The sequence below is a fragment of the Sturnira hondurensis genome, unplaced genomic scaffold (assembly GCF_014824575.4).
Source record: "Sturnira hondurensis isolate 20B ecotype Veracruz unplaced genomic scaffold, ASM1482457v3 Scaffold0010448, whole genome shotgun sequence".
Classification (NCBI taxonomy): domain Eukaryota; kingdom Metazoa; phylum Chordata; class Mammalia; order Chiroptera; family Phyllostomidae; genus Sturnira; species Sturnira hondurensis.
The window spans coordinates 6995924-7009191 of NW_028083079.1; the positions used below are offsets into that span (position 1 = coordinate 6995924).

Consider the following 13268-nt stretch of genomic DNA (forward strand, 5'->3'; position numbering starts at 1 on the left):
ATGAGGGACCCAGTCAGTCTGTGCCTCAGTTTCCTCTCCTCTGAAAAGTTGGTGTGGACCAGCCCCTCTCAACCAGCCCTTGTGAGAAAAGTGCACAGATGCAAATACCCCTCCAAGGCATATGGTTCAGTGGGTTTGTAGGTCTGAGATTAAGACATCCTCCTCACTCCCCCTCCTGGTGATGAACTATTCAGAAGGTGTAGGCTTTCTGTCTGCTGCTCCTTGTCCCTTTTGGATGCTTTCAGGTAAAGGTTGTAAATATCAGGGAAATGCAAATGCACTAATTAACCAGCGTGATAGGGAGAGAGGGGCTGACCTGCAGAACCTGGTCCAAAGTTAGCTTCAAGATCATCCAGGCCACCCCCTCCCCATTCTTCCATCCCTGGTGGTGCGTCCCCACTGGTTGAACATGTAGTCTCTTTTGCTGGGATCTTCTAGTGACAATCGGCCTGTTAGGCAGCTGGCCTCACGATTGGGCAACTCCAGCCTGTTAAAACATTCTCCCTGTTTGGAGGGGAAATCTGTGTCCCTGTTACTTCTACCCACTGGTTTAGTACAACCCTGCAGACATGTCTCACTGGCTCAATTATTCCCTGTAGTCCCCGGGTGCGTGGCATTCTGTTCCTTCCTTTAGACATTTAGCACACTGCACTGGATTTGGCAATGACCACAGAACACCATTTACTGAGTGTTTATTATATGCCAGGTCCTGTGCTGAGGGCTTTACACACATTTCCTTGCATCCAAAAGACAACCCCATGAGGTCGATTCTTTTCTTTTCTTTTTTTTAAAGATTTTATTTATTTATCTTCAGAGGGGAAGGGAAGGAGAGAGGGAGAGAAATATCAATGTATGGTTGCCTCTTGTGTGTCCCGTGCTGGGAACTGGCCTGCAACCCAGGCATGTGCCCTGACTGGGAATTGAACCATGATCCTGGTTCACAGGCCTGCACTCAATCCACTGAGCTACACCAGCCAGGAGGTTGATTCTTTTCTTATCCTTATTTTGCATGTGAAGGAACAGGTTTAGAAAGGTTAAGAGATTTATCCAAAGTCATATAACACGGAAGGAGCTGGAGTATATCCCAAGCCCAGCATCTCAAGCTACTAATTGTTACTTTTGTCCTGGGCCGTCATCTGTGCGTGTCCATGGGGGAGTGTGGTTGCCTGGGTCTGTGGGGCGAGCTGGCAGTGCTTCCATTGCAGTCGTGGTAGTGCTGGTTGAAATGCAGATTCCTCACCTCTACTCCAGACCTAAGAACCTGCACTTTGTAAAGCTCCCCTGGCCATCCACCTGTACACCGCCATTTGAGAACCACAGCCCCACTGTACTCCTGGGGAGGGAAGATGGGATATCCCAGAGTTCTGAATTCAAGTCTTGGTTTCACTCTCTTGAGCTGGTTACTTTTGGCTACTTTTCCTTTCTGGGGCCTTCCCCCAGTGGTAAAATGGGCGCGATGTTGTGCCCAGTGTCTGCTGATGGCTGTGGAAGTCCCCTGGATGGGTGGCGGGCATTGTGGGGCAGGCCTTCGGAGGACAGAGATGTCTCCTGCCAGGAGTGGATGTGTTCCCAGGAGGCTCGGCTCACTGCCCCACCCCCAAGGCTTCTGGCTTCTTTCTAGAAGCATTGGTGCACCCTGGGTGAGGTTCTTGTGCTCAGATTTCTCAGGTGGGCTGGTGGGGATCCAGGAGAGGTGGGCAGGACCACACACATGTGTGCACACACACACACACACACACACACACCTTCCTTCTCCATAGCCCTTGATGGCCTCTGACCTCTCGGATGGGAGGTGTGAGCCTGAACTTCTGGGAGTGGGGGTGGGGTGGGCCTGCCGTGCGTGCATGTGTATTGTGAAACCCAGCAGAAATCCATCCCTTCCCCTGGGACCCTGTGCTGCTGGTCCAGCGGCAGCTCCTGAGAAATTTGTCACTTAAGGCTGGCTGGGCCGAGCTGGCTGCCAGGAGTGTGAAGGCCGAAGGGATCGCCCACCTAGCCCTCTGGACTATCCCAGCCCTGTCCGCCTCGCTGTGCTGTGGGCAGAGCACTGCTCCACCTTGATGCTGTTTGATCCCCTGGAAGGTGTGGACTCATTAAACACCTATTTGAGGGAGGGAGTCACCGAGTCCAGGAAGCTGAGTGTCATGTCCAAAGCTCTAATGCCTGTGTGTGGGGGGAAGGTGGTCAAGCTTGAATTGAATGCAGGTCCTTTGGCAACAAGCACAGGCCTTTTTGCATCGTATCCCAACCGCAGTGTCCCTGTGCTCCACCTGCTTGTGGCTTTGGTGCCAGAGCCCTCATCTGGGAGCTTGAAGACCTGGGTTCCGACTGGACCACCACAGGGCTGTGTGATCCCGGGCAGGGCTGGTCATCTTTTAAAACTTCAGTTTTGCCCTGGCTGGTGTGGCTCGGTTGGTTGCAGCATCATCCTGTACACCGAAAGGTTGTGGGTTCGATTCCTGGTCAGGGCACATACCTAGGTTGCAGTCAGGGTGCATGCGAGAGACAACCAGTTGATGTTTCTCTCTCACATCGATGCTTCTCTCTCTTTCTCCCTTCTTCTCCCTCTAAAAGCAATGAGAAGACGCCCTTGGGTGGGGGGAAAACTACAGCAGCAAAACTTCAGCTGTCTTTTCTTTAAAGGGGGGAGGGGAGGTGTGTCGTTAGATCTCCGAGATCCCTTCCGAACTCGGTTGTACTTTTTCCTGCATTTGTAGGGAGAGGCGTCCATGATGGGCTCGGGGCACGGGTGAGCCATCGGACTGGCTTGGGGGGCAGAGTGCCTCCCTGGGGCTGCTTATGGAACCAGTGATTAAGGCTTTTGTGGGCTCAGTGTCTGGAGGGCTCGGGGAGCTGGGGCGGGGGGATGGTGGGAGGCAGCCCAGGCTGCTTGCCTTGGAGTTAAATAGTATTTCGCACTCTGAACACTGCAGGAGGTGATGGTGTGAATAACTAGGAGCCGAGCGGGAGCGTGGGTCAGCCCAGAATAACCTGGGCCGAGAGACCAGAGGAATGTGTAATGTCCCTTGTCTCCCTCAGAGCCATGTGTGTCTCTCTCCTGAAGGCATCCTCAGCCTTCCTGGAGCCTGGCCCCTCCCAAGTGGTATCCACCTGGGTAGTGGTTGCCCGTTTTCTATACTCATGGTGGGGCCCCTGGCAGCCTGGCTTCCTAAAGCAGGCCCTGTTAACTGCAGCCTCTGTGAGCCACCTGGCCTCAGTTTCCCCCTCCATCATGCCTCTTCTTCCCTCCCTGGGGGTGGCTCCCTGTTACCCACCCACAGGATCAAACCCATTCTCCCTGGCCTGGTGGTCGGGGCCTCTCACCTGCTCAGCTTTCCTCCCTGCCTCCCTCTTCTCTCTCTGCTCTGCAGTCTGCTTATGTCCTGGTCCCTCTGCCTGTGACTCCCAGATTACCTTCTCTCTGTCACCGCTTCATTGCCTAAACCCTTCCTGCCCCTCTGGCTCTGGCACAGATGTCACCTCCACTTGATCTCATCACCCCACGCAGGGTGAGCTGTCCGCCTGCACGGTGCTGGTCTGTAGCTCTTATCAACTACCTCGCCTTATAGTTTTTTTGTCTCTGAGATGTGCTCTGAAATTCTAGAGAGTCTTACGTCTTATCTCAGCATCTATGAAGTGGTTAGGGCCCGGCATGGGTCTTCCTTGCTTTAGGAAATGCTCAGAAAGCCTTGTCGAGTTGGGCTGGCTTATAACCTGGCTTGGTTTTCCTGCTCCTGACTCAGAGCGTTTTGTATGCACGCTGCTTTGCAAGGCAGACAGGTCGGGAGTCCTCTCAGTGTGTGCTCTGGGCCAGGCTGCCTCCAGGCAAGGGACAGACAGAGAGGTGCCTTTGGGGAGCAGAAAGACTTTTCTGCCTTGTTTGGATCCGTCTTGATCTGCTTTTTAAGAAAATCTCTCCTGGTTTCGTGGCATCAAAGAGCAGCCTGGAGGCCGGTCTGAAAAGGGTGTCTGTCTGCCCTCCCGCCTGCAGGCTGAGCTGCGGGGCCCTTCTAGCCCAGACCCACCGCGTTCCCTAGAATTCAGGAGAGAGTTTGCAAAGTGCTTCTGAAGGGTCTTGGGGGTCACTGAGATGTGTTAGGGGCCCGCAGATATGGCCCCAGAGGCATCTAGGGATCACATGACTTTCTAGGGTTACACAGGCATCCGTGGCCAGAACCTCCAGGGAAACTGGCCTCCAGGGTCAGAGAGAGTTCTTGAGCCCAAGACCAAAGGGGAAAGAGCAAAAACAAGGACAAAAAAGTATGTGAAAAGAAAACATTTCCATAAAGCACCTCAGTTTATAAAGTGCTTTCCCTCAGAGAGTCTTGTTTAATGTAGTCCTTTAAGGTGACTTTCTCCCGAGGAAACCAAGGCTCTGAGAGAGGGGACATGTGGCTGAGCTCACACAGCCAGAAAGAGGCCGCCCAGGACTTGCACCGGCTTCTCTTACTCCGTGTCCAGGGCTCACCTCACTCCACTGGGACTCGAGGAGGCAGGGCTCGAAGTGGGGAGCCAGGAGGAGGGGCTCCCCATTCAGAACGAGGCTTTTCTCTGAAACTCCTGTTTGGAGTCGTTTTGCCCAGTGACATCATTTGGTGAGCGTGAACTCGGGCAGTGGCAGGTGGGCGGGTGGAGGACCGGAGAGAATGAGCACCGTCTGTATGAATGTAGCCAACACCCACCCAGGTGGGACAGGTGACCAGGTAGGAGCTCTCTGTCTTGAAGCAGGAAGCACCCATCTCCCTGTAGGTCGCAGTGGCTGCTGCCTATTACAGGCCATGATGGTCGGTCTGAGGGACACTGTGGGTGCTGGCAGGTGAGGAGCAAGACTGATGACAGTCCGTCCATGTCCTTTGCCCAGCTGGAGGCCGGCAGGGGTCCTTGGTGTCCCATAGCACCCATGACGCCTTTGTCCTTGACAGTCCCACTCACTTCCGTCGCTCTATTAGTTTACTTCTCTCCACCCCTGCCTCTGCCCCTAAACTGAGCGTCCTAGCAGAGGTGCTCATGGTCGACCCACCCGGCTGACTCTGCAGCAGGTCCCACCTCCTCAGAGGGGGACCAGAGGGCATGTAAGGGTAAACAAATAAGCCAATAAAAGAATGACGCTTCTCAGCATCTCTGGTGACCCTGCCTGGCTGTCACCTGCTGGAAAGTGCGTAACAACTGAGTTCACCAGGAAATGGCTGTTTGACAGGGCCGCGAGGACCCAGCCAGACATAATGGAGCTGGTCCTGGCTGGAGCCGGCCCGTGCTCCGAGCCTTTCCCGGCAGAGGACAAGTCATCACCACGGGAGCTGCTTCTGGGAGGAGAGAATTCCCAAATGTCCCTGCCAGCCCCCTGATAGGGATCTGCAGGGTGTGTGAGGGATTTGTTTTTGGCCAGGATGTGGGGAGTTAAAAATAGCCATCCTAATCCCTTGAGTTCTCCTCACACTTGAGGCTGTGCAGAGCCCCTGGCTCCGAGATCTCCCCGGAGTGGCTCCGCAGCCACTGACGTGGGTCCAGGTCGCGCTGCACACTTTGTGGAAGAGCGCGTGGAGGCGTGTGCCCAGTTCCTCACGGGAGGCTGTAGCCAAGATTTGGTGGCAGAAACTAGGCCTGTTCCCTGGCCCCTCTGTTTGTGTCTTTACTCTTACAAGGAGCCCAGTGGACAAGCTCCCCAGGAGGAGGAGGTGGTTGAAACAATAGGGGTAGACTATTAAGCAAAGCAGCAAGGACAGCGAGACTAAGAACCTAAAGATGGATCAAGGCCTCAGGGGACCAGGGCTCCTGATGGGGACGGGGATCAGCTAGAGGCTGTAAGTGGCTGGGGCAGAGGTGTGGGGGATGGCAGGGTGGGGATAGGAGCGAAGCAGAGAAGTGCCATCAGGACCCCACATCGAGGCCTGGAATCCCATAATAAAGAACCTGTCCCGCACCGCTGCTTTGCTGCGGTGTCATCTGTGGTGTTTGGTAGAGTGGATGTTTAAAAAACCCTCAGAAAAAACTCTGTCCATCCCTACTGTTTCTTCTGGAACTTAGCACCACAGGACAGGGAGGACCCCGTTTCTGCTGCTTTGGGCTTCTTGGAGGCACCAGTTCTGGGCCTAGTCTCTGTCTGGGCTTCTTGGCTTTTCCCAGTTTTTAATCCAGGTTGTCTGGCTGTCTGTCTTCCCCATGGTGGGCGGGGTGAGGTGAGAGGGAGGAGGCAGCAGCTGCAGTTCCTTGGGAGACTCTTATCCTCCCCTGGCTTGATTCACTGAAGTCTTAACAGGCTGCTCCGGTGCCTCAGACCCCGGGCACCTTGCCCCTGACAAGTGCCCAGACCACCGGAATCCATTGTCTCTTCCTGTCAGCTTCAGCCCTCCCCCACTGGGACCCCTGATGAGGCCGCAGCTCCTCCAGACCGCCTGCAGGACAACTGCCCAGCACTGACCTCTCCTTCTGCACATTCTCCTCCCCTTTGTCCTCTAATCCACCTTCTTTACCTCTTCACTCCTTCCCCAGCAGGGCCAGAGGCCCCTGAGGGCTGGACCAGGTCTAAGCTGGACAGACCATTGGAAATCTGTAATGCACCCATTTTAGAGTTAAGCAGACAGAGGTCTGGGTTTGTCTAAAACTCAAGAGCAGCTCCTGACAAAGCTGGGACTCTAACCTGGATCTCCAGCTCCATCCTGGTCTTGGGCTGCAGGACCGTTTTTTGCTTTTCAGAATCACTCTGCTCCTCTCCGGGCTCCAGGAGCAGGGATTCCCAGCTCTGCAAGAATCCTGGCTGCAGCAGCCTTGGCTCCTCCTGGGGCTGGGAGCCAGCGGTGCCAAGCCTGTTGGTTCTCAGAGAGGGTTCTTGGCGTCGGCGGGCGTCGGCTTAGTCACCGGGATGAGATCACCACTCACCTCTGGATGGCGGAGGGGGCCAATGTTTGGAGACTTTCACTCTGGGCCACTTGTCGATTTTGTGCATGCGTGTGAGAAAAACAAAGCTGCTGGTTGGGACTTCGTACTTGGCCTGTGGACGGCAGGCCTGGGGAAGCTGCTGGGCCATGATAAGCCCCTGGGCGGTGCCATCTCCCAGGTTCCCAGGAGAGTGGCTCTGTGCTGAGAAAGAGCTTGGACCAGGAGCTGGAACCTGCTGTGAGTGTTTTCTCTGTCTCATGCTGGCTCCGTGACCCTGGGCAAGGGGCAGGACCTCTGTGGACTGTAATAATAATTGCTAGCAGCTCACCCTCTGAATACTTTCCATGGGCCAGGCAGTGGGCTCGAGACTTTCCAAGACTTAGCCCATTTGGTTCTTGCACCAGATCTGTGAGGACCTGTTATCATCTTCGTTTGGTGACGAGGAAACTGAGGCCTAGAGAGAGAAGACGAGAGACTTGCCTAAGATCACCCAGCCAGAAAGGAGTATGGATAGAGTTTGAGTGAAAAGTCTTCCTCATTCCACACCTCAGCGTCTATCACTGTGCTCTCTGCCCTCTGCTGCTGGGCCAGCTCCTCTGGGGTTGCGAGCCCATGAATGTGGACACGTTAGGTGTGATTACACACAGCTCTGGAGGAAGTTCTGGGGGTGGAAAAGTCTGAACTAAAGAGACCATGTGAACTACTCACTTACTTTTCTTGTAAAGATACACAGTGACTCAAATTAGCCAAACAAAAGCATAGAGAAAGGGGACAACAGAGGAAAAGGTAGATTTCTTTAAGGCACTTGAAATTTACCTTTGCACAGCTTTCACATTCCTCTAGAGCCTATTTCTGTGGTTTTGCTACTGGGGTGAGTGTTTGTTGAAGCCGGCCTGCCGGGTGAAGATGGGGTGGGGGTCCCAAAGCAGTTTGAGATTCAGCTCATCCCTCCTTTCGGAGAACCTGGGGAGAAAGGGTGCTCAGTCTTTGTCAAGGCCACAGACTGGTGTGCAGGGAGGATGAGAAGTCAGTGGGGGCTTCCTGGAGGTGGTGGGGCTAGAGCTGGCTCCAGGAGGATAGTTGCCCGGGTTTCTGCAAACTGGATTACAAAATCACTTCTGCCAGGCTTGCCTGGTTCTTTTTTGCAGCCCTGCAGCCAAGTGAGCTGGGAGGCCTGGTGGTCGGGACACTTGGGAGAGGGAAAGTATCCCATCCTGCCTCAGTTTCCCCATTTAGACCAGAACATCCCTTGGCCCCCCTCATCTCTGGCATGCCCTTGGAGACGGAGCAGAGGGGTGAGGATGAAGAAGACAGCTTGAACTCAGAGGAGAGTTTTTCTCTTCCACAGCGTGCCCTTGGGCAAGTCATTTCACTGGCTGCGCCTCAGTTTCCTCCTCTGTCAAATGAGGATAATAGCGACACCTACCTCATCGGGTTGTTTTGAGGCACGAGTGAGGTAATGCTTACCAAGTGCTTATCACAGAGCTGGCACTGGGACAATGCCTGTCATTATAAACTGCTGCCTGCGCTGTTGTTTTTAGCTGGGGACACACCTCTCCACAGTCACCTCTCCCCTCGCCGCGGAGTTCCTGTTGTTGACATCCTCAGCAGCTCAGTGCAGGGATTTTAAGTATTTATATCCTTGCTGGAATGTCTCTCTGCATTGTCTAGATAATGACCTGATTGAAAGAAGACAAACAATTTCACTTCCTTTCCTGTGCGAGAGCAGGAAGTGGCCTGGTGTTTTCTCTATCGTGATCGAGATGATTATTGCAATATTGGGGGAAGATTGAAATATTTGGCGATGATGGTGATGCCTTTTCCCCACCGCCCCCTCTCCTTCCCGTCTTAGCATCGTTCCACGGGCCCCATCAATCAAGCAGCAGCCACGTGCTTGGGAAACAGAAATCTTGTTGAGCATGTTGATGGGTTGGGCCACGTTTCTGTCAGTGCCAGATTGCTGTTTTGGCACCTTCTTGTCCATTCACGGAGGGATAGTTGAGGACTCGTCTTCAGGGTTTAGAGTGGACCACCTGTGTATATGGGGGGTGGGTACTGGCCGATGGAGTGTAAATCAGTAACCCAGGTGTAGGGGGAAGGCTTCCAGGGGAGGAGTTGCCAGCTCTTCTCCAGGCCTTGATGGCGCTGCTGGCGTTGGGTCCTGAGCAGGGCAGTGCAGTGGCCAAGGGCCTAGATTCTGAAAGTGACATGCTGGGGGCTCCCAATCCCTGCCTTGCTGCTCCGTCACTGTATGAGTTAGGGCGACCCTTAACTTGGTCTTGGCCCTAAAGAGAGGGATACAATGGCATCTGCTTCTGAGGAATGTCATGTGAACTGTGCTTTGCACAGTGCCAGCCTGCAGTAAGCACTCCTACAAGTAAGCCTTCATTTGTACTCAAAGACCTTTAAAAAAGCCCTCCCCTTCTTCTTTATCCTGAGACCCTCCCCAGGCTGACTCTGCAAGCTCACCTCCTTCTCTCCAGTAACAAGGAGGACCAACGTGCCCGGGGCTGTCCCCCTTCTGGCTCCCACTTGGGCCGTCCTCTCCGTGGGGAATGTCCCCTACCATGGCTTTGCTCCTCCCGTTTCCTTCAGGTTGATCTCAGGCACTGGGGCGCCCCAGCCAGTCCCCTTTAAGTGCCTCATTCCATCCTTGTTATGCCTCGTGTCCGCCACCATCGCTGGCCCAAGTGTGTTTCGTGGAATGGCAGCTTGGGGAAGGGCTTTGCAGAATAGGAGTTTTGGAAAAGGCCGCATACTTCACTTAGGCCCATTCATACCAACCCACACGGTAGCAATATCAAAGGCTCTGTGGAGTCCTGCAGTAAAGAAACCCGCTGAACTTCACTGGCCCCAGAACTCTTCAAACCTCTGACCGTGGGACACTTTCTTCTTGGAATACCTATTGACAAGGCTTTGTCACCTTCCTAGAGATGTGGCATTGTGGCATCTATAGCATATTTTGGTGCTATTTCCCATTTTATATCAAGGAAACCAAGGCCCAGAGGGCTCAGTAACTGGCCCTTGGTGAACCTGTCTGCCCCTCCATCACCTCGTGGATCAAATCACCTCATGGTTCTTTAGGTGGATGTCCAGGGCCAGGTGATGAAGAAGGGCTGGGAATGACAGCCAAGGAAGGACGTGCTCTCAAAGAACTTCTGGCCTTTGAAGGTGTAAGTCGGACAGACAGGTGGAGGAGAGAGAGATTAGCTGCCAATCCTGTATCTCTGAGCCCTGGTGTAACAGGAGCCCTGGGCCCTCCTGTGTCCCCACTAAGGAAGGATGTGAGAGTCAGGTGTCCTCTGAGAACCCAGCACTGTCCCCGGGGCCAGGGACCCAGGACTTCTCCCCGCCCGCCTTCCACCCCAGTCCCCATGGGCTAGTCCTGCAGGGGCGTAGCCGAGGGAGGGGAGAGGAGGCCGTGGGGAAGAGGGGAGCCTTCTGTTTGTCAGTGCACAGGCTTCCCTTCCTTTTGGGGGGAAGATGCTCTCTTTTAAGATTCCTCTTTTATTATCTGAAATTCTCAAGGGAGCAATTACCTGACTGTGGGAATTATCTGCTGTCTTTATTCTAGTGCCTGTCTGCCTGCGTTCCTTCTCGGTGTAATTGATTCTGGTAATTCAGAACTGAACATTGTTTTAGGAGAGGGTGCTGGTGCAGAGACAGGGGGTACCCACAAAGGCATCTTCCAAGGTGTTGGCGGCCAGGGGCGTGGCTGGTGATGGTGATGGTGGGGGTGGGGCAGTGACTGAATTAGTGTGTTTCTTGCCTTTGAATTTATTCTCCGTGGACTGAAGGTGCGTGGGTTGGTTGTACGGGAGCTTGCCTGACAGGGGAACTGGGGCAGGTTTGCTGTGGGAAATGAGGTGCTGAGAGGCAGGTGTCAAGTCTGATGGGTTTGGTTGCCCCTTGCCATAGGCAGGTCAGTCCTGGGCACTGGCCCCTGCCTGACCTTGATCCTGACCCTGACCTTGGCCCTCACTCGGGTCTCCCAGAAAGCCAGGAGGCAGTGACAACCCCCTGGAGAGCCTTTAGGGACAGCAGCTGCTGTGAATCGGTCTGACCTTTCTTCTGGGCAGACCGAGGTGCTAGCTCTGGACCCTGCCACCCTGGGGCCCCGCTATTCCCTGGGAGGAAGGGCCAGTTAGGGAGCCTGTCTCAATAGAGATGTGGAGAACAGCCTGAAGGGAGGACCTCAGTGTGAGGAGGCCTGAGGACACTGGGAGGTTGATCTGCTTCGTGGATAAAAATACAGTGGGGGCAATTTTCTCCCCCAAATGGCACCCCCGGCTAAAGCCCAGAGGAGGCCCAGCTTCCAGTGTCTGAGTGCTCTGGACATGAGAGGAAGAGCTTGGACGGGAAAGTTCCTCAGGTCTCTTGCTTCTGGGGCTTGTCTGGAGGAAGCAGCTGGTGTGGTGGCTTCTGTGGAACCTCTCCCCTTGGCCTGCAGCCCCTCCCTCCCAAGACCTGTGGGCACAGGTTTGGGTTGAGCCCCAGAGGCGGCCTGTCCTTTTCTAATGGCCACCCACCCCTGTGAGGCCTGGACGTTGACCTCCCAGACCCAGCCTCTGTCGGGTGTCATGTGGCATTTTCACCTCCATTTCACAGACGAGGAAATGGAGGCCCAGGGTGATCTGTCCAAGCTCCCACCCCGCACCTAGTCTCCTAACTCCTGGTCCAGGACCTCAGAGGGCTCAGGGGGCAGGTTGGGAGCTGGTGAGCTGCCCAGCAGGTGAGAGGGCAGGCCCTCGGGGAGCTCCGCCATGGCGCTCAGCTAAACTTGGAGCTGTGACTGGTTGCTTGAGCCTGTGTCCAACCCCCTGCTACAGTGGGAAGCTCCTGAAAGACAGGGGCCCTTTGTCACCTTGGCACCACCCCTCAGTGCCCATCTCAGGGCTTACCCAGGAGTCAGCCAGGGCTTTTTCAGGTCCAGTGGCAAAAAGTCCCCTCAAACTGGCCAAAGCGAGAAGAGTTTTATGGTCTCACATGTCTAAAGAATGAAAGAAGCCGATGAGTTAGTGAGGGTGTGATATGTTTCTCTCTTCCACCTTCCCCCAATTCTAAGCTCTGTTTCTCCACTGAACTTGGAGTACAGAAGGGAGTCCCCAAGAAACATTGGGGTGCTGGCCCCAGGAGTAGGGGAAGCAAACACAAGCAAAAAAACCCCAAAAGACCCATAAATACATAATACACATGCCACAAATAGCTGGTAAATTCAATGGATTTTTGTAGAAACTTTTTTTCTCCAAGAGAGGAATTCACATTGGAGGCACAATGTCCAGGCGGCACGCACACCGCCTCCTAAAGCAAAGCCAAGCAGACCCCGGGCACTGAGATGGGTCCAGGCCACATTTGCTTGGCTCAGTAGAAACATGTGCTTGATGATACATGCCGTGCCGCGCCTGGGTTCTGGGAGTGGTGGGGGCCAGGAGTGTGGACCAGTTTGCTATCCCCAGTCTGGTCTGAGTTTTGGTGTTCTAGAAGTGCTGCTTTTTTTTCCCCAAGATTTTATTTATTTATTTATCTTTTAGAGGGGAAGGAGACAGGGAGAGAAACATCAATGTATGGTTGCCTTTTGTGCATCCTCTGCTGGGAGTTGGCCTGCAGGGAACCAGCCTGCAACCCAGGCATGTGCCCTGACTGGGAATCGAACCCTGATCCTCTGGTTCGCAGGCCTGCGCTCCATCCACTAAGCTACACCAGCCAGGGCTAGAAGTGCTTTTAAGGATTGAAAACAACTAGGTTGAACCTAAGTGATATCGAAGGATTCCCACAAACTTTAAAGGGCCAAATATTTGTGCTTGGAAGGCCTTTCTGGCTGATATAGTACTATCCTACAGAATCGATGGATAAATTATAATGTGACGGGTTGTGATGAAGGGGCGGTTGTTGGAGGCCTTTCTCTCCTTTGACTGTAACAACAGGGAGCTGCATGGTCGATGACTGGAGGGGCATGTATTTATTGAGTACCTACTATATGCCAGGCACTGTGTTGGTGCTGATTGAGAACTGGTATGATTTCAGGAGCTCCTGTAAACCAGCTCTGGTGCCTGAAATTCTACCATTAGTGATTGAGTCCTTTGGCTTAAACTTGCCCTTTCTAGCTTAGGTGTTAGGTGCTAGTGGGGTACTGAATGGGAATCTCATTCATCTCTGTGTCCTCCTTGGGTTGGAAGGTATTATTTGGAAATGTGGAATTAGTGGAGTTAAACAGGGGACCAGCGTGCACCATTGGGCTGGTGGTGGAAGTCGAGGTTTGCACATTGTCTGTCCTTGTGCCTACCCCACCCTGAGTGCTAAACTTAGCAACAGTCCAAAATTTTAGTCATTGCATCGCTTTGAGTGGTCATTGTTTTCCCAGTTTGAATCCTAAAGGCAAAACAAGAACGAAA

The 13268-nt window shown here is 53.8% G+C and overlaps 1 protein-coding gene across 2 annotated transcripts in view; it reads left to right on the plus strand.

Annotated features, from left to right (window-relative positions):
• DAB2IP (DAB2 interacting protein) overlaps positions 1 to 13268 on the plus strand; it is a 181836-nt gene that overhangs the window by 22740 nt on the left and 145828 nt on the right. The window lies entirely within an intron of this gene.